The 20860-nt window shown below is 40.1% G+C and overlaps 1 long non-coding RNA gene across 1 annotated transcript in view; it reads left to right on the top strand.

Annotated features, from left to right (window-relative positions):
* The window catches only part of LOC147364368 (uncharacterized), a 93957-nt gene extending 81784 nt beyond the window's left edge, over positions 1 to 12173 (top strand). Inside the window, exons 3-4 of the long non-coding RNA XR_015134420.1 lie at positions 5429 to 5683; positions 10124 to 12173. This is a non-coding gene — a long non-coding RNA (uncharacterized LOC147364368). The remainder of the gene's footprint in view (positions 1 to 5428; positions 5684 to 10123) is intronic.
* Positions 12174 to 20860: the final 8687 nt, after the last annotated feature.

Consider the following 20860-nt stretch of genomic DNA (forward strand, 5'->3'; position numbering starts at 1 on the left):
ACGTAAGAGACTTTAGGATGTATCTGTTACCTTAACTAGTATGGGTATTTTTAAATGCCTCTGCTATAATTGTTTACCAGCTGGTAGAATCATTAGTATTGACTCCTTCAAGTAATTACATTTTTTGTTTCATTTTTAGTAAGTTAATTTTAGGGGTCCTGCTGGCATTTTAGAATTTTTAAAGAAAAATTTCACTGGCTTGTCAAAGCTAAAGCTTTATAGTATCTATATATAAAGTAAAACAAAGCTTTGAATTATAACATATCTTAAAAATAGGGCTGTTAGTAATTACTGCAGCTGTTATATTTTGGGGAGTGCCTGTACATATGTTCACATGTATGTGTTTTTAATTGAACTATTCCTTGCTTCTGATAATAAGAAAGCCTAAGTGAAAAGGCTTTGTTATATGCAATAAGTGGTATTTCAAACAAGATAAATGTGGCTTTGTTCATTGCTCCATTAAAAGTGATAACTTCAAAAAAATAGGGCTTTTAGTGTTGGTGTAGAGTAGATACTAGTGTGTTCTCCAGGGTAAGACAGTCAAGTCTTCCATCATTTAGCATGATCTGTATAATCATTATAAAAATTATGTACTCAGTATGTGCTTGTTGTTTAGTTGTGTCATTTGGTTGTGTTGGACTCTTTGGGACTCCATGGACTGGAGCATGCCAGGCTTCCCTGTCCTTCACCATCTCCCAGAGCTCAGATTCATATCCATTGAGTCAATGATGCAGTTCATCCAATATGTGCTTAGACATTGGGAACCCAAGGATAAATGAGACAGACTTACTTCTTTTAACCATGGCATCTGTAATCACATATTTACCTGGCTGACTAGGGGCAAGCTACTAATCTCTGTGAGCTTTAGTTATTCCATTTGTAAAATAAAAGCAATATTACTGTTACATTCCTTCTAGGATTCTGGTGGAGACTTGTTGTTGTTCACTTGCTAAGTTGTGTCAGACTCCTTGCAACCCCATGAACTGCAGCACAACAGGCTTTCCTATCCTTCACTATCTCCCTGAGTTTGCTTAAACTCATGTCCATTGAGTCGGTGATGCCATCCAACCATCTCATCCTCTGTTGTTCCCTTCTCCTCTTGCCTTCAATCTTTCCCAGCATCAGGGTCTTTCCTAAGGAGTTAGTCCTGCATCAGGTGGCCAAAGTACTGGAGCTTCAACTTCAGCATCAGTCCTTCCAATGAATAGTCAGGACTGATTTCCTTTAGGATTGACTGGTTTGATATTCTTGCAGTCCAAGGGACTCTCAAGAGTCTTCTCTAGCACTACAGTTTGAAAGCATCAATTCTTCGATGCTCAGCCTTCTTTATGGCCCAACTCTCACATCCATATGTAACTACTGGAAAAATCATAGCTTTGACTAGATGGACCTTTGTTGGCAAAGTGACGTCTCTGCTTTTTAATATGCTGTCTAGGTTTGTCATAGATTTTCTTCCACGAAACAAGTGCCTTTTACTTTCATGGCTGCAGTCACCATCCTCATTGATTTTGGAGCCCAATAAAATGAAATCTGACACTGTTTCCATTGTTTCCCTACTATTTGCAATGAAGTGATGGGACCAGATGCCATGATCTTCGTTTTCTGAATGTTGAGTTTTAAGCCAGCTTTTTCACTCTCCTCTTTCACCTTCATCAAGAGGCTCTTTAGTTTTTTACTTTCTGCCATTAAAGTGGTATCATCTGTATATCTGAGGTTACTGACGTTTCTCCCAGCAATCTTGATTCCAGCTTGTGTTTCATCCAGCCCAGCATTTCGCATGATATACTCTGCATACAAATTAAATAATCAAGGTGATAATATACAGCCTTGTCATATTCCTTTCCCAGTTTTGAACCAGTCCACTGTTACATGTCCAGTTCTACCTGTTTCTTCTTGACCTGCATACAGGATTCTCAGGAGGCAGGTAATGTGGTCTGGTATTCCCATCTCTTTAAGGTATTCCACAGTTTGTTGTAATCCACACAGTCAAAGGCTTTAGTGAGGTCAATAAAGCAGAAGTAGATGATTTTTTCGGAATTCCTTTGCTTTTTCTGTGATCCAGCATATGTTAGCAATTTGATATCTGGTTCCTCTGCCTTTTCTAAGTCCAATTTGTTCATTTGGAAGTCTTGTTTCAAGTACTGCTGAAGCCTAGCTTGAAGGATTTTGAGCATAATCTTGCTGGAATGTGAAATAAGCACAAAAGGAGATTAAACATGTAACACAGTGCCTGTTGTATACCAAGTACTCAGTAAATATCAGTTTGTCTTTTTTAAAAGATTTACTAATCATTCGTGATAGTTGGTAGTGAAAGATTTCCAAAGAGTAATTCTTAGGTTTAACTCTGCCCCTGAATCAGCTACAGTCCATGGAGTCACAAAGAGTCAGACACGACTGAGCGACTAACACACTCACTTTCACACTGAATCAGCAGCACCAGAACTTTACATCATCTTGGTGAGGAACTTCCTTACCCTGGGGCTACTGAGTCAACACTGTTCTCCACGAAAACAATTTTATAAGAATATTCATTTGTTGTCGTTGTTTAGTTGGTAAGTCATGTTTGACTCTTTTGCAATTTTGACTAATTCCAATTTATTTTTCTTTGTTTTTGGCTTGTGTTTTGGTGTCATATCTAGAAATCCCCTTGCCTAGTCCAAAGTCATAAATATTTACACTCTTGTTTCTGTTTTGTAGCTTTAGCTCTTACATACAGGTCTATAATCCACTTTGACTTAATTTTTGTGTATGGTATGAGATAAGGGTCCAAAGTGATTCTTTTGTATATGAATATTCAGATGTCCAAGCATCATTTGTTGAAAATTATTCTTGGCATTGAACTATCTTGGTCCTGTTGTGGAAAAACAGTTGAACACAAATTAGTTTTCATTCCAATCCCAAAGAAAGGCAATGCCAAAGAATGTTCAAACTACAGCAGAATTACACTCATCTCACATGCTAGCAAAGTAATGCTCAAAATTCTCCAAGTGAGGCTTCAACAGTATGTGAACTGAGAACTTCCAGATGTTCAAGCTGGTTTTAGAAAAGGTAAAGGAACCAGAAATCAAATTGCCAACATCCATTGGATCATAGAAAAGGCAAAGAGAATTCCAGAAAAACATCTACATCTACTTCACTGAATACGCTAAAGCCTTTGACTGTGTGGGTCACAACAAACTGTGGAAAATTCTTAAAGAAATGGGAATACCAGACCACCTGACCTGCCTCCTGAGAAATGTGTATGCAGGTCAAGAAGCAACAGTTAGAATCGGACATGGAACAGAGGACTGGTTCCAAAGTGGGAAAGGAGTACGTGAAGGCTGTATATTGTCACCCTGCTTATTTACCTTATATGCAGATTACATCATGAGAAACGCTGGACTGGATGAAGCATAAGCTGGAATCAAGATTGCCGGGAGAAATATAAATAACCTCAGATAACACCAGCCTTATGGCAGAAAGCAAAAAGGAACTAAAGAGCCTCTTGATGAAAGTGAAAGAGGAGAGTGAAAAAGCTGGCTTAAAGGTCAACATTCAGAAAACGAAGATCATGGCATTTTGTCCCATCACTTCATGGCAAATAGGTGGGGAAACAATGGAATCAGTGAGAGGCTCTATTTTGGGGGGCTTCAAAATCACTGCAGATGGTGACTTCAGCCATTAAATTAAAAGATGCTTGCTCCTTGGAAGAAAAGCTATGGTAAACCTAGACAGCATATTTAAAAGCAGAGACATTACTTTACTGACAAAGGCCTGTCTAGTCAAAGCTATGGTTTTTCCAGTAGTCATGTATGGATGTGAGAGTTAGACCATAAAGAAGGCTGAACATCGAAGAATTGATGCTTTCAAACTGTAGTGCTGGAGAAGACTCTCGAGAGTCCCTTGGACTGCAAGGAGATCAAACCAGTCAATCCTAAAGGAAACCAGTCCTGAATATTCGCTGGAAAGACTGATGCTGAAGCTGAAGCTCCAATATTTTGGCCACCTGATGTGAAGAACTGACTCCTTAGAAAAGACCCTGATGCTGGGAGAGATTGAAGGCAAGAGGAGAAGGGGACAACAGAGGATGAATTGGTTGGATGGCATCACCAGCTCGATGGACATCAGTTTGAGCAAGCTTCGGGAGATGATGAAGGACAGGGAAGCCTGGCGAGGTGCTGTCCATGGGTCGCAAAGAGTTGGACATGACCAAACAACTGAACAACAAAAAGAAACATATGGGTTTATTTCTGGACTCTCAATTCTATTCCATCAATCTGTACACCTGTCCTTCTGCATAGTTTTCAGTGTAGTTCTAACTTGCATTTGTGTTTTCCTGATGACTAATAATTGCCCTAGAAGTTCTTTTTTGCCGTTTCCTGTCAATCCCTTTCCTTACTCCTTAGAACTGACCACTGTTTTGATAAGTTGTTTTTTTTTTTTTTTTTTTTTACCATACATCAGTCTTTGCTGTTCTAGAACTTTATATAAAAGGAACCACACAGTATGCACCTATTTAGTATAGGCTTCTTTCACTCAACATAATGTTTTTGAGATTCACCTTTTGGGGTGATGCATCAAGATGAGCATCAAGAGGGGGGAATGTTGGGGCCAGTGTGAGGAAAGCAGGAGAGACTCCATCTTGAAGCCTGTCATCCATCTTAAAGACAGGATGTGAACTGGGCCTGAAACCTGCCCAAGAGTGAGGAAACTGTTGCTAGTGAAAACCAGGTCTCCTGGAGACTTCCCTCCCCTATAGATGACAACCGGAGATTGTAGTTGAAGTCAGGCCACCCCTGTTAGATTAACCATGGAGATATCCCCCCATGATGTATAATCATTGTTCCCTCCCTTTAACCTTAATTGTTTGTTCTCCTAGCACCTACTTGTTGTAAAATTCAACCATATACAACAAAGAGGTTGCTAACATGTAATCAGTCATGTAGTGGGGAGTATAAAACTGGGCCTCTCGGAAACATCAGGGTCCTTGTTGGGAGCGGCTTCCCCTGGACCCGCTGGCATAATAAACTGTACTCCACTGTCTTGAGTGTCCTTTGCAACACTCAAGTGTGTTTTGCGACTGCGGTTTCCACATTTCTGGTGCATTGGCTGGGAAGCCCTTGGCGAGACAGGTCCGTTGAGCCTCTGCCTGTATCTTGCTGGGACGAGAGCCTCTGGGAAAGGAAGGTGCCTCCCCCTCCAGATTGGCTCTTGTTTTAGTGACTCGTCCTTCCAGGTGGACTTTACAAGACTGTGGACGACAGAAGGGAAGTGCGCAGGTAGGTCTCACTGTAATAATGGAAAAAGGGGCCTGATCAACCTCTTGGGGCTGGATGAGTCTGTGGTGGCTGTGTCCTCACAGGCTCAGTGAGAAATTGTTTATTGAAATAACTGGTACTCTGTTAACCATGCCTGTACTGATTGTCAACGTATCTTTTGGTTTCCAAAGGACTGTCCCCTTTGCCGTGACACCCTCCCATTCTCCTTAAGGACTCAGGGACCTCCTGAGCATTGCTTGGGGTCAGATTGGGAACTGTGGCTTTGGACACGTGTTTGCCTACATCAGTGATGAGACCGTCTTGGATTTTGGAAGGATCAGACTTGTGCAGAGAAGAGTACGTGGAAGCCTTAATTGATTGGATCTGGTTGGCGGCTGAGAGAGCAAGAAAAGCATGAGAGGTATTACTACTGAAAGACTTAGCAGGTAAAGCCCTTTTCACCCCGGTCATAGCTGAGGTAAAGTGGCAGATGTCTTGTTTCTCTGAGTGGAGACATTGGCAGTGGCTGGGATATAAGACCCTGGCAAAGGAGTGACGAAATAGAAGTTGGACTTGCCATAAGTGATAAAAGGAAAGTAAAAACAGGATGAGTGGTGGAGAATCTAAGCCGACCATTTTTGAATGCATGATTAAAGACTTCAGAAAGGGCTTTGGAGGAGACTATGGCATAAAGTTAACCCCAAACAAGCTTAAAACCTTTTGTGGATAGACTGGCCATCCTTTGGGGTAGGATGACCTTCAGAGGGAACCCTAAAATTGGACAAAGTTCAGGCTGTGTACTCTGTGATAACCAGGCAGCCAGGCCACCCAGATCAGTTTCTGTACATTGACTCATGGCTGCTAATTGTGCAAAACCCACTCCCCTGGGCCTGGGTATGTTACCTTAAAAAAAAGAGAAAGCGAGATTTTTCTGACTAAGGCAGAACCCAGGCAAGAAAAGCTGAAAAAATATATATCATGATCCAGAGGAAGAGGAGCTCCCACTTCCTCCCCCACACGACAGGGACTCCCAGGTGTCTGAGATCTACAAAGAAACCTCAAGAGAGAAAGGGTTTGCAGATACCTCTTAGGAAAGTCCAGGTGGCACTGCAGACTGGCATATTCATCCTGGCCCCACTGCTCTTTACTACCAGCCGTTCTCCATATATAAGGAAAGGGGGCTATTAACTGCAACTGACAAAGAGATGAAAAATACAGATAAAATTCTGCTGCTGTTGGAAGCAGTGTGGGAAACTGCTGCAGTGACAGTAATGCACTTGTAGGGGCCACCAGTGGTTGGACACACCTCAAAAGAAAAGGAACTGTCTGGCCAACTGAGCAGCAAAACAGGCAGCTTCCCCAAACAATATAGCAACCAAACTTACGGTGACACCTGTGGTGTCTAGACTACCAACCGCCCAAGTGGCCCCAATCTAAGACAAGGCAAAAAACAACACCTGGGCACGAACTGAGTGAGATTTTAGCTTAATATTTTGTCATACCATATCTAATAGCCTTGTGTGCAGATGTAAGCCTCCGATGCCTAACCTGTGCCAAGAGTAACCCATCTCTCAAGGAGACTGGGCCTCTTGGAATACAATTAAAGGGGACAGCTTCATTTAAACATCTAGAAGTGGACTTCACTGAGGTAAAGCCATGCCAAGGATATAAATATTTGCTGGTGATGATATGTGCTTTTACCAGATGGGTAGAAGCTTATCCCACCAAGACTGAAAAAGCGAAGGAAGTGGCCCGATTCTTGCTGAGAGACATTATTTCTAGGTTTGGGTTCCCTCTGAGTATAGAATCAGATAATGGGCCCGCATTTGTGGCTGAATTTTTCTAACTGGTCTGCAAAGCAGTAAATATTCAATGGAAACTACATACAGCGTATAGGCCACAAAGCTCAAGAATCGTTGAGAATGAACTGGACCATCAAGGTGACTTTGGCAAAATGGGTGCAAGAAACTGGCGCCCCCTGGATGGACATGCAGTCATTAGTGTTAGTGAGGATCAGAATGACCCCCTGGTCGCACGGGTATTCCCCCATGAGATAATGTTCGGTGCCTCCCCCACTTATTCGGGAAGTAAAGCGAAATTTACTACAAAGAGAAGGGATGGAGGTATGGCAGCAACTGGAACAGTTGGGGAAGGTGATCTTTGACATCACCCTTTATGTTAAAAAAGAATTCCATTTTCCCTAGACACTACTGTACACCCATACTCACCAGGAGATTTAGTATGGGTAAAGGATTGGAAGCAACAGACGCTGTCCCGACCCACCTGGAAAGGGCCACACACAGTTGTAGTAACCACTCCCACTGCAGTTAAAGTTGCAGGTATCACTCCCTAGATTCACCATACCCAGTTCAAGACAGCAGCAGAGGAAAAGGGACCTTGGACTGCCCATCCCAACCCAGAGGAACCACTGAAGACCTGACTTGTCTTCCATCGGCGACCACAGATTGAGGATGGAGCCACTGCGAATAATTCTGCTGTTCCTGATCAGCACGATGATCCTACCGGGACTGCAAACTCAGGATAATGTGTTCCTGTCCTGGGCCCACTTGTATACAAACTTCCATAGTACTTCTAACTGTTAGGTTTGTGGGGCCATGCCTTTGCCAGTGATGGATGTACTCTCTTGGTGGGTGTCTCCTCTATGCAAAGGGGACTTCAGCTCCCTCTGCTCATTTTTGAGACAGCAACGAGAGGTGTTTGCTTCCTCGGTAACTCACAACCTGTCACTTCTTATTTGGTGTAACCTGGACTTTAGCCAAATTGATCAAGGCCATGGGATAATATTTGAGGTAAATGCAAGCCTTACAAAAGTGACCAAAGCCTATACCTTTTACTTAAAAAATAAAAGGAATGAGAACTCAATGGCCAGTAAGAAGGGACAGTCCATCAGGTAATTTGATTACTTTTACAAGATATGGGATGAATATTTTTGAATGACCCCAGAAAAAGGCCAACCTATTGTCCCAGCCCATATCTGTTGGGAACAAAGGGAACAAGAAGTTGGATTTGGTGACCATCCCATAGATGGAAAAGGACTAAAATATGTGGGATACTTGTCCTCTGAGCAATGTGAACAAATATTAAAGGTCACCTTTTGCCCAGATTTACCAGCTCGCTGGCCTGGCTCAGACTGGAAGTACAACCCTGGGATCAGATGGGTGGCCCCTAATGGCACCCATTGACTGTGTGGGTCAAATTTATGGCCTTGGCTTCCAGTCAGTTGGGCCAGCTGCTGTACCTTAGGATTTGCCTTTGCTCATGGAAGTATTAGCCATCCTTACAACAAGCCCCAGTAAATTTGCCTTATTTACATGTGCAGTGGGCAAGGTCTGTGATGATTAAAATAAAAGCTCGAACTAACTTCACAAAACAGGCCCTCCTGGACAATGCAAAGGCAATCCAAGCTTTAAATGAAGAACAGATACAAATGAGAAAGGCAGTGATTCAAAATCAAATGGCTTTAGACATACTTATGGTCACCCAAGGAGGGACCTGTGCTATAATTAAAATAGAATGTTGTGTATATATCTCTGATTTATCTGGCAATATATCAGCCACTCTAGACAACATGAAAAACCAGGTAAAAGCTCTGTCTAATGATAATCCTTTTTAGATGTTGATATTTTCTTGGATCAAAGGTGATTGGTGGAAAATCTTTTTGTAATTATTTTGTTAATCATTATATTATTAATTTTTGGGCCTTATGTTCTCCAGTGTATAACTCAATATGTAATGTCCAGACTGACAGCCCTGCCGCAGTTACTTAGTCCCTGTGTGCTGTACTTACCCATGACTGATGCCCATCGTTAAAGATAAGATGAGCATCAAGAGGGGGAATGTTGGGGCCAGTGTGAGGAAAGCAGGAGAGACTCCATCTTGAAGCCTTTCATCCATCTTAAAGACAGGATGTGAACTGGTCCTGAACTCTGCCCAAGAATGAGGAACCTGTTGCTAGTGAAAACCAGGTCTCCTGGAGACTTCCCTCCCCTACAGATGACAACCAGAGATTGTAGTTGAGGTCAGGCTGCCTCGGTCAGATTAACCATGGAGACATCCCCTCCTTGATGTATAATTATTGTTCCCTGCCTTTAACCTTAATTGTTTGTTCTTCTAGCACCTACTGGTTGTAAAACTCAATCATATACAACAAAGAGGTTGCCAATATGTAACCAATCACGTAGTGGGGGGTATAAAACTGGGCCTCTCAGAAACATCAGGGTCCTTGTTGGAAACTGATTCCCCTTGGACCCACTGGCGTAATAAGCTGTACTCCACTGTCTTGAGTGTCCTCCAAGGCGTGTTTTGCGACTCTGGATTCCACAACACACCCATGTTATTATTTGTGTCAGTCATTTGTTTCTTTTAAAAGAAATTTTTATTATGAAGATTTTCTAATTTATTTCAACTTCTTTCTTTTTCATGTAATTTCTATGTGAAAAATTCTAGACTACTAGCTAATTTTTTACATTTCTCATCCAGTAGCTGATTCCTTTAATTTTGGTACAGTTTTAAGTCTATTCAGTTTTGAGTCTCTAACTTTTCATTTATTCCTGTTTTTTTTTTTTTAATCATGTCTATGTAGTTTCCTTCTTAGAGTCCCTTGAAGGCTATATCATTTTTTCTTCCTTTCAGTGTTCATATTGACATCTTTTTACTAACTTGCTTATTTAAGTATGTATTTATCCAAACATTTTATTTTTTCCAACTTAGATTTTATTTTTCCTCTTGAGTTATTCAAATACATTCTTAGTTTAGGATGCCTACTAATTTCTAGAAAATTTGCCAGTATAATTTGTGATATTTGGGGAAACCCTGTATATGTAGAAGGAACCCAATTCCCTCCCTGCTCTTTTTCTTTTTTTCAGGTGCATTTTTGCAGATGAGTCTGGAAGCATTAGTTGCAAAGATATGCATTTGCCTCTCTGGTTACATGAAAGAAGAGAAATGTACAACAATGCTAAAGTGAGCTTGTGCTGCTATGAGAAAGAGCTTTCACGGCATTGGCAGATACCTTGGTCCCATTAGAAAGTCAATGGTGCCTCTCTACTCCCACTGCTGCCAATAACTAAAGCTGCTGAAGAAGAGTGAGTTCGTGGTGTGGTTGCCCCACCTTTTCTACCTTTCTTTACTTTGAACTCTCAGTGTCCTTTGAGAGTTTTCTGTCCATTCTTTTCTTTTCCCAAACAAAGACTTCCTTGGGCAGAACTGTCAAATCAACTCCCCTGTCAGCATTCCCTTTTGCTGCTTGCTCCTCTTCCTTTATTTCTCTGTGCAGGCCTCTCCCCTCTTTCTGCCCAGCCCCTCAGTCAGAGTTCAGCCGGAGAAGAAGAACCAACAGGAGATAAATTTAGAAATGTATTGCATAGAATTGGCTTACATAACTGTGGTGGCTGTGAGGGGACAGTGGTAGGGTGGACCATCAGAAAGGGCAGAATGGGACACTTGGGCATCAGTTAAAACTGTTATCCACAGAGGAATTTCTTCTGCTGAGAAACCTCAGTTCTACTCTTAAAAACCTTTTAGCTGACTGAATCAGGCCCACCAGATTATCTAGGAGAATCTTCCTTAAAGTCAACTGATTACAGATTTAATTCACATGTACAAAATATCTTCACTGTAACACCTGAATTAGGGTTTGATTAAATAAGTGGAGACTATGTCTAGCCAGTCGACTTATAGGACTGACCAGCACACCCCATTTCTTTTAAAATTTGGCTTTTATATAGTGGCTTAATTAGTGGTTATTAATGGAAAGAGGGAAGTGGGGAGGGGCAAAATTGTGATAGGGGATTAAGAGACAGAGACTACCATAAATAAAATAAGATATAAGGATATAGCTTAAAACATAAAATAAACTACAAGGATATATTATACAGCACAGGGAATATAGTCAATATTTTATTATGACTTTAAAGTGAGTATAATCTATAAAAATTTTGAGTCATTATGTTGCACATCTGAAACTGATATAATTTTTAATCAACTATGCCTTGGGACTTCCCTGGTAATTTAGCAGTTAAGACTCTGCTTCCAATGCAGGGGGCATGGATTCCGTCCCTGGTCAGGGAACTAAGATCCCACATGCTATGCTGTGTGGGGTGAGGGGCCCCCTCAAAAACACCTCAATTAATTAAAAAATAGATTTCAGTTCATCACAGTGAAGAACCTCCTAACAATTATAAATCCTCAAAAACAATAGGCCATTTAGTGAAATAATGGATTTTTCATCACCAAAAGCTATTCAAAAAGAGATTGGCTGTAATTAAAGATTTCTGTATTGAAAATGAAATACAGTAACACTTATAGACGCAGAGAACAAATGGTGGTTGCCAAAGGGGAGCAGGTGGTTGGAGGGTAGAAATAGGCGAGAAAGATAAGAGGTACAGACTTTCAGGTCAGAATAAATGAGTCACAGGATGAAATGTAGTGTGTGGAATATAGTCAATAATTATGTAATATTTTGTATGATGACATGGTAATTAGACTTATGGTGGTGATGATTTTGAAATGTACAGTAATATAAGATCACTGTGTTGTATAACAGGAACTATTGTAGTATTGTAGATCAAAAATACTTCAAAAGCAAATAAATAAATAAACTCACAGGAAAAGAGATCAGATATGTGGTTACCAGAGGCGATGGTTGGGGGAACTGGATGAAGGCTGTCAAAAGGTACAAACTTTCAGTTATAAGATAAATAAGTACCAGGATTATAAGGTACAACACTACTGTATGTTATATATGAAAGTTGTTAAGAGCGTAAATCCTATTTATTTAATGTCTTACCTATGTGAGATGATGGTGTTTACATTTATTGTGATAATAATTTCATGCTGCGCATTCATGCTGCACATCTTAAACTTACACAGTGTTATGTGTCAATTATATCTCAATAAAACTGTAAGAGGAAGAAACATTGTTTAAGAGAGCCTTTGGAGGGGGAGACATTGCAAAAGCAGCCTTTTATTTGTTGAGAGTGGTCCTTAGTCAGCAGTCAACAAAAAAACAGACTTCAGTCCTCTACCTGCAAGGAACTGAATTATATAAACACTCTGAATGATTGCTTCTTCCATAAGCCTCCAGATGAGGATGCCGCTAGCTGACACTTTGATTTCAGCCTTGCGAGACCCTGAGCAGAGAGCCTAGACAAAATATGCCAGACTCCTAGCTAGCAGAAGCTGTGAGATAATACATGTGTGTTGTTTAAGTTACTAAATTCATGGTAATACATTATGCAGATAGAGCAAACTAAACCAGGCCTTGTTTCTGGATTTGTTTCTCCCTCCAAGTGTTTCTCCTTTGTCAGTTGGCATGATATTAAGCTTTGTCAGTTGGCATGATATTAAGCTTTTGTCAGTAGGAGGTGCTGGAAAGACATTGCAAGAGGAGGGTTTTTCTCCTCTCTCTCAACTCCTGGGTACTTTTCTCACTGGCGCTCCTGAAGTCTGCACTGCTTCTGCAGGGCCCAGCTCTGGCAGTGCTTGCAGCTTCTGCACCATCTGCTACTGTGTGCCAGTAACTCACAGTACTTTCCTGTGGGCAGCTTCCTCCAGCATCTTCCAGAGTGGCCTTGCAGTTATGAGGTAGGGGCTGGTTTCCCTCGGCAAGTTCTGCTGGTGTGATACCATAGCAAACGTCTCCACCATTCAGTGAAAGAAAGAAAGTGAAAGTAAAGTCGCTCATTCGTGTCCTCTTTGCAACTCCATGGACTGTAGCCCACCAGGCTTCTCCGTCCATGGGGTTTTCCAGGCAAGAATACTGGAATGGATTGCCATTTCCTTCTCCAGGGGATCTTCCCCACCCAGGCATTGAACCCAGGTCTCCCGCATTGCAGGCAGATGCTTTACCCTCTGAGCCACCAGGGAAGCCCACCATTCAGTGAGCCACGGCTATTCTGTTTCCACCACGATCTGGATCTTAGTTTTGGTGAGGTACGGAAGGATGGTACTTGCCCGCTAAGCACCAGAGTTGTAACTACTTCTTATATTTGCTATCCTTTATTATTATTATTTTTTAATATTTGTTTTTGGCCGTGCTAGGTCTTTGTTGCCGCTCTCGGGCTTTCTCTAGTGATGGTGAGCAGGGGCTACTCTTCGTTGTGGTGTGCAGGCTTCTTATTACAGTGGCTTCTCTTGTGGAGCACAGGCTCTAGGGCCCAAGGGCTTCAGTAGTTATGGCATGTAGGCTCAGTAGTTGTGGCTTGCCAGCTTTAGAATGTGGGCTCAGTAGTTGTGGCACACAAGCTTAGTTGTCTCACAGCACGTGGGATCTTCCCGGACTAGGGATCAAACCCCTGTCCCCTGCATTGGCAGGTGGATTCTCAACAACTGGACCACCAGAGGAGTCCTATACTTGCTATTCTTGTGTTCTTTAGATTTCTCTTCATTTCTTATTGGCCAATCCTGCCTTACTCCTGTGTCTATTATAGTGAATAATTCTTTATATTAAGCCTTCTTCATTGACATTACTGCATGGATTTTCTCTCCTGAGTGGACCCTGACTGACAAAGCTGAAATCCTGATAGGATTCTGCAGTGGCGAGCTAGGACCAGACAGGAGAGCCAGTTGTTGCTCCAGTTGCCTCTCAAGGCAGAGAGGGACAAAGACTGGGATTTTTTCTCTACTTTCTCCTTTCAATCTCCCAGCCTCCAGTCTCTACCAGTGCCCCCAACTGGCCAAACCCATCTGGAAGTCAGTTGACACAGGGGCCAGGAACATAGGAGCCTGTGATACAGAGCAGAAAAAGGAAAGGTAGGGAGTGGATCTGAGGGCCACCAGGGCTGGAAAAGTCCTTCACAATCACTGACACTAAGGAATGAGTTTTACTAGGCTAATGGTGAAATATACACAGATTTTATTTATCTCTCTAAGTAAATTAAATGAATGTATTTTTCTCCTGGGAACACATAATTAAGACTTTTATGAAATCTTAAAAAGAAAAATGACATTTTAAAACCTTTTGAAATCTTTAGCTTTGAAATCTTTAGAAATAATGCTTTTAGGATTTACCTGGTAGCTCAGTGGTAAAGAATCTGTGTGCCAGTGCAGGAGACACAGGTTCAATCCCTGATCCTGGAATATCCCACATGCTGTGGAGCAACTAAGCCCTTGCACCACAACTATTGAGCCTGTGCTCTGAGCCCAGGAGCTGCAACCACTGAGCCCAGGAGCTGCAACCACTGAAGCCAGGGCGCTCTACAGCCCACGCTGTGCAACAGAAGAAGCCACCGCAGTGAGAAGCCCGTGCAACTGCAACTAAAGAGTAGCTCCCGCTAGCCACAATTAGAGAAAAGCCTGTGCAGCACTAAAGACCCAGTACAGTCAAATCAATCAATAAATAAAATTATTTAAAAAATAATGCTTCTAAATGTGCTCTTTCATTTAATAAATCAGGTAAGCAGTGCAGAAAAAATACTAGATGAAGATGAAAGTAAGTGAATAATTAAAGGCAGCACTTTCATAAAGTAGTTCAAAAGACACTGACAAGAAATTTATAAGAAGGCCAAAGACTAGAGCAATAATTTAAAACTAAGGTGATCCACTGGAATTTTTAAATTGAAAAAGGAATTGGAGACTCTGAACTTTCTGTATTACTGACCTCATCATATTACAAGAAACTGAATTTTTATATATCATATCACCATCTGGTCTGAAGACTCTTTGGAAATTATTTATATCTAGCAACAGAAATACTTTGAAGAGAATATTTAAAGTAACAAATAAGAACTGTTTTGGAAAGCTACTGCATGTACTACTTTTAGTAATTTTGATTAAAGCATGATTAATATTATCTTAGCAAATTAGCTAAGATAATATTATTATTATTATTAGCTAAGATAATTTATTATTAGCAAATGAATCTATCCTAAAAAGAAAGCTGAGTTCTGGAATAAGTTATGTTGCCTATAGTCATTGAAATTCCACTTTGTGCATTATATAGAAAGAGAATATGGTTGGTGACCACTTTGATATCTACATACTAAGATAAATGAATTTTGTGAAAACTCTAAAGTGGAAGAATTATTGCCTTTTGAATCAATATAAGCATATTAAAAGAGAATTTTAAGATGTAAAGCTCTTGAATGAATAACATTTTTACCACTAGTTTTACTAATAGTCCAAAAACACTGATGATATTTTAAGTGATTTCCACTCAATATTATGAATATTCCTTTACTCATGAATAAAACATCATAATGCTAAAAAGAAGAAGAAAATAAGACACTTTGTCCTCCCCTTTTACACCAATAGAAGCAGAATACTGACAGTGGTATTGAGAGTAAGGAAAGTCTTGGGTGTTGGTAGTTCATACATGAGTGTATGTGTGTGTGTGTGTGTGTGTATACACACATTATCTAGATATTTTTCCATTACATTTCCCATAGTTTTTCCATTATAGTTCTATAATGGAACTATATACGGTGTATCTATATCTATATTCTTTTATCTTGGATTTTTTCCATTATCCTTTACTATCAATACCACTGTCAGTATTCTGTTTCTATTGCTGTGGTGGGGGGACGAGTTTTATCTATTTTTTATATGGTATTGTGTATCTGTTAATTCCATACTCCCAATTCATCCCTGCCACCCTTTCCCTTTGGTAGCCATAAGTTTGTTTTCTACGTATATAAATTTTATTTCGGTTCTGTACATAAGTACATTTGTTCTGCTTTTTAGATTTCACATATTAGTGATATCATATATTTGCCTTTCTCTGTCCGACTGACTTCACTTAGTATGATAATCTCTAGGCTCATCCATGTTGCTGCAGATGGCATTATTTTGTTCTTTTTTAACGGCTGAGTAATATTCCACCACAGATATATGTAGGGCTTCCCTGGTGGCTCAGAGGTTAAAGCATCTGCCTGCAATGCGGGAGACCTGGGTTTGATCCCTGGGTCAGGAAGATCCCCTGGAGAAGGAAATGGCAACCCACTCCAGTATTCTTGCCTGGAGAATCCCATGGACGGAGGAGCCTGGTGGGCTGCAGTCCATGGGGTCACATATATATGTATGTACCACATCTTCTTTATCCATTCCTCTGTCAATGGACATTTAGGTTGCTTCCACATTCTGACTATTTTAGATAGTGCTTCAGTGAACAATGAAGTGAAAGTATCTCTTCAAATTATGGTTTTCTCTGGATATATGCCCATGAGTGGTATTGCTGGATCATTTGGTAGCTCTATTTTTAGCTTTTTAAGGAAACTCCATACTGTTCTCCATAGTGACTGTATCAATTTCCATTTCCACCAACAGTGCAGGAGGGTTCCTTTTTTTCCACACCCTCTTCAACGTTTAAGATTTGTAGACATTTTGATGATGGCCATTCTGACTGGCTTGAGGTGGTACCTCATTGTAGTTTTGATCTGCATTTCTCTAATAATTAGTGATATTGAGCATCTTCACATGTACCTGTTGGCCATCTGTATGTCTTCTTTGGAGAAATGTTTATTTAGGTCTGTTGGGCATTTTTTATTGTTTTGATTTGTTATTGTTATTGAGTTGTATGAGCTGTTTGTATGTTTTGGAAATTAAGCCCTTGTTGGTTGCATCATTGCAAATATTTTCTCCCATTTTGTGGATTGTCTTTTTGTTTTGTTTATAGTTTCCTTTGTTGTGCAATGTTGCCTCTACTAATGTTCTGTAAAACTTAATCCCTCAGTGTACAAAAGGATCTGAACTCCCCCTAATCCATGATTATCTTCTCTTGAATAAAGGACATCAAACTTGTTACTAAATTGTTTTAGTTTTGTCATTTGACATAAATGAGGTACTAATTAGAGAAATAATACTGCTTCTTCTGACAAATAATATGTACTTAGGGACTGCTGTTATTTGCAACAGTGCTTCACAGCTTACAGATCTTTTCATATGTTTTATTGAATGTTTGTTTCTCACAAGAACTATGTCCAGTAGTGGGGTCTGGTATTATTATTTCTCTGACTTATGAAAAAAAAAAAAAACCCAGAGACAAAGTGACTTGACTAAAACCTCACAACTGATATAGTTGATATCTGTTGCTTTTGTTGGGCCAGCTTACTTTCTCATTTTGGTAATATGACTTTGATTTTCCTTTAAGGAACTATTCCTGTGTCTTTCTGTAACCCCTAGCAGGACTGTCTAAGGGACTTTGCCTATCTCTGTTACATATGACCCACACTAGCCTATCAGATCCCACTATATCCCACTGAATGCAGAGACTGAGGTACACGTTGGCATATGGTCCAAGTAATTTGAGGTTTTTTAAAAAAGAGAGAAATAAATGAATTCTAGGAATGAGTTGGCTTCACTTGGGAGCTGTAAGGACTATGAAAACCTAAAGCTATTGTCTATAGAAAGCTGCTAGAGGGAAGCCAATACAGAGGAAAGCCAAGTGGAGAACCAGAAAGAGAGAGAGATAAAGAAAGAAAGAAATTCCTGATTTTATTTGAAGAAATGAATATAGCTATCTCTGCAGCTGGATTAGCTCCTCGTTTTTAAGTTCTTTGAGTCACTATGTTCCTTGTTTTTCTTAAGCAGGTTTGGACTTTTTCACTTGAAACCAAAAAGCTCCTAACTAATTCACCTAATAACTGTCTTAGCTATGATTGAACCATGTCTTTTGACATTAAATCCTTTGTTAATTCCACTGCTGCATACTTCAGAAAGATGTTCCTATCTATAAATGTCAAAACTGATAGGCTGTCTTTGTGGGAGATTTGAGAATCTGCCCTCTTTACATGAAGACATTCTGCCCTGGGCTCCTTTCAAGTTTTCATTTAAAAAATTCTATTAAGAGAATGAGAAGACAAACCACAGACTGCAAGGAAATATTTGCAAAAGACATATCTGATAAAGGACTGTTACCCAATGTATACAAAGAGCTAAACAACAAGAAAACAAGCAATCTGATTTAGAAATGGGCAAGAGATCAGAACAGATGTTTCACCCAAGAAGATATACAAATGGAAAATAAGCATATAAAAAGATGTTCTACATCATATGTCATCAGGAAATACAAATTAAAGCAACTAAAGAATACTACTACACACTTATAAGAAGGCCAAAATTCAGAATACTGACAACTCCATAAGCTTGCAAGTATATGGAGCAAGAGGAACTCTCTTTCATTGCTGGTGGGAATGCAAGTGGTACAGCCAATTTGGAAGATAGTTTGGCAGTTTCTTCCAAAACGAAACACACTTTTACCATATGATGCAATGATCTTGCTCCTTGGTATTTACCCAAAAGGGTTGAAAATGTATGTATGCACAAAAATCTACACCTGGATGTATACAGCAGCTTTGTACATAATTGCCAAATACTGGAAATGACAATGATGTCCTAGAGTGGTGAAAGAATGAGTAAACTGTGGTACATCTGGACAATGGATTATTACTCTGTGCCAATAAGAGATGAGCCATCAATCCATAGAAAGACTTGGAGGAACCTTAAATGCATATTGCTGAGTGAAAGAAACCAATCTGAAAAGGCTACATACTATATGAGTTCAAATATATGACATTTTGGAAAAGGCAAAAATATGAAGTAAAAAGATGAGTGGTTGACAGGAATTAGAAGGGTGGGAGAAATAAATAGGCAGTGCACAGAGGACTTTCGGGACAGTGAAACCATTCTGCATGATCCTCTAGTGGTGGATACGTTATTTTACTTGTCCAGTTTCAAAGAATATACAACATGAAGAGTGGCTCCTAATGTAGACTATCAACTTTGGGTGATAACGATAGGTTCTTTTTTTAAAAAAAATTTATTTTGCACTGCTGCTGCTGCTAAGTCGCTTCAGTCGTGTCTGACTCTGTGTGACCCCAGACATGGCAGCCCACCAGGCTCCTCTGTCCCTGGGATTCTTCAGGCAAGAACACTGGAGTGGGTTGCCATTTCCTTCTCCAATGCATGAAAGTGAAAAGTGAAAGTGAAGTCGCTCAGTCGTGTCTGACTCTTCGCAACCCCATGGACCGTAGCCTACCAGGCTCCTCCGTCCATAGGATTTTCCTGGCAAGGGTACTGGAGTGGGGTGCCATTGCCTTCTCCGATTTTGTACTGGGGTGTAGCCTATTAACAAACAATGTTGTGATAGTTTCAGGTGATCAGTGAAGGGACTCAGCCATACATGTACATGTATGATAATTATATGTTAATGTATATTCATCAATCATAATGAATGCAGCAGTCTAGTGAGGGATGTTGATAATGTATGTGCAGGAGTAGAAGATATCTGTACGTCCCTCTTAATTTTACTGTGAACCTAAAACTGCTGTTAAAAAAAAATCTATTTTGGACTGGTGGTCCAGTGCTTAAGAGTCGATCTATCATTGCAGGAAACAGAGGTTTGATCCCTGGTCTGGGAAGATTCCACATGCCACAGGGAATCTAAGCCCGTGTGCCACAACTACTCCATGCTGTAAGTCGTGAGCCACAGCAAGAGAAGTCACTGCAATGAAAAGCCTTCGCACCGCAACTACAGAGTAGTTCCTGCTCATTACAACCAGAGAAAGCCTCTGAGCAGCAGTGAAGACCCAGTGTAGCCAAAAAAAAAAAAAAATTTTTTTTTGTGAGTCTATTTTAAAATGTCAGAGGCCATTGCTTTTGACCTCTGCATATATTTTACAAACTTTCTGGCGGCAAGGTTAGAAGAATGGGTTGGTGAAATAATCCATGGAAGAGTATGTTTTCTGGATAAGGCAAGAAAGGAGTGATGGAAATGTAGCAGAGTTACCATGGGTGGAAGAATTTTAGTACTTTGCTGATGTGAAAGAATATTTCTCAAGTAAATATAAGAAAAGTGGTTAAAACTGCTTAAGACACCTTTTCAGGTTGGTTGACCATAGACAAAATGGTAAACTGTTTTGCTTTAATGTCCCAACTTCTCTGATTTTCTACCTCCAATTCCCTTCTTTCCTTTTTATTATTTTGCAAGCACAGCACGCTATATGAATGTTTTCAAATTTTCAACACTTTAATCCACTAGAAGGAAAGGTCACGGGCTGTAACATCTCTCTCTTATATACCTTCCTCCTTTCCACCCCTTTTCTTCTGCAGCCCCTGGTCCCTGCATTTTTCTCACTTGAATCTTTTTGTCCTCCCACCTCCATTCTTTCTTTCATTTTTACAAAAGAATGGGGAGCGATGAAGGGAAGGGACAAGCAAATCCTGTGAGAGAATTAGGTCAAATTAGGACAGTTTAAAAAAAAATTGAATCAGCGTATCCTAAATATAGGACACCCTGATCAATAAAAGGAATAGAAAATATTCATGTATTAACATTTTTTTCCTTGACTCTGATATCTAGCTACTCCCCTTATGTTAGCAAAAATGATGTAGTAAAATTTAAGGAAAATGGCAAAACTGAAAAATAGAAAAAAGATTTTGTGTATTTATTGCAATAGGTTTGCTTTCCCTCTTTTGGAGTTCAAGTTTCTTGAAATCCAATGAATTTCTTTTCCTTTTGCTATGAATACATACAGCATTTAGCTCTTTCTGGATATCATTTCTTTGGACTAACTTCTCCAGAGCAATATGACCACACTTTGTGTTATTTTTTGTCTTTGTAAGTTCTTTTGATCTAAAGAATTATATAACACCTTTCTCTTTTTCTC

The sequence above is a fragment of the Bos grunniens genome, chromosome 10 (assembly GCF_055505025.1).
Source record: "Bos grunniens cultivar Pamir isolate PY7600 chromosome 10, Bosgru_T2T1.0, whole genome shotgun sequence".
Taxonomy (NCBI): domain Eukaryota; kingdom Metazoa; phylum Chordata; class Mammalia; order Artiodactyla; family Bovidae; genus Bos; species Bos grunniens.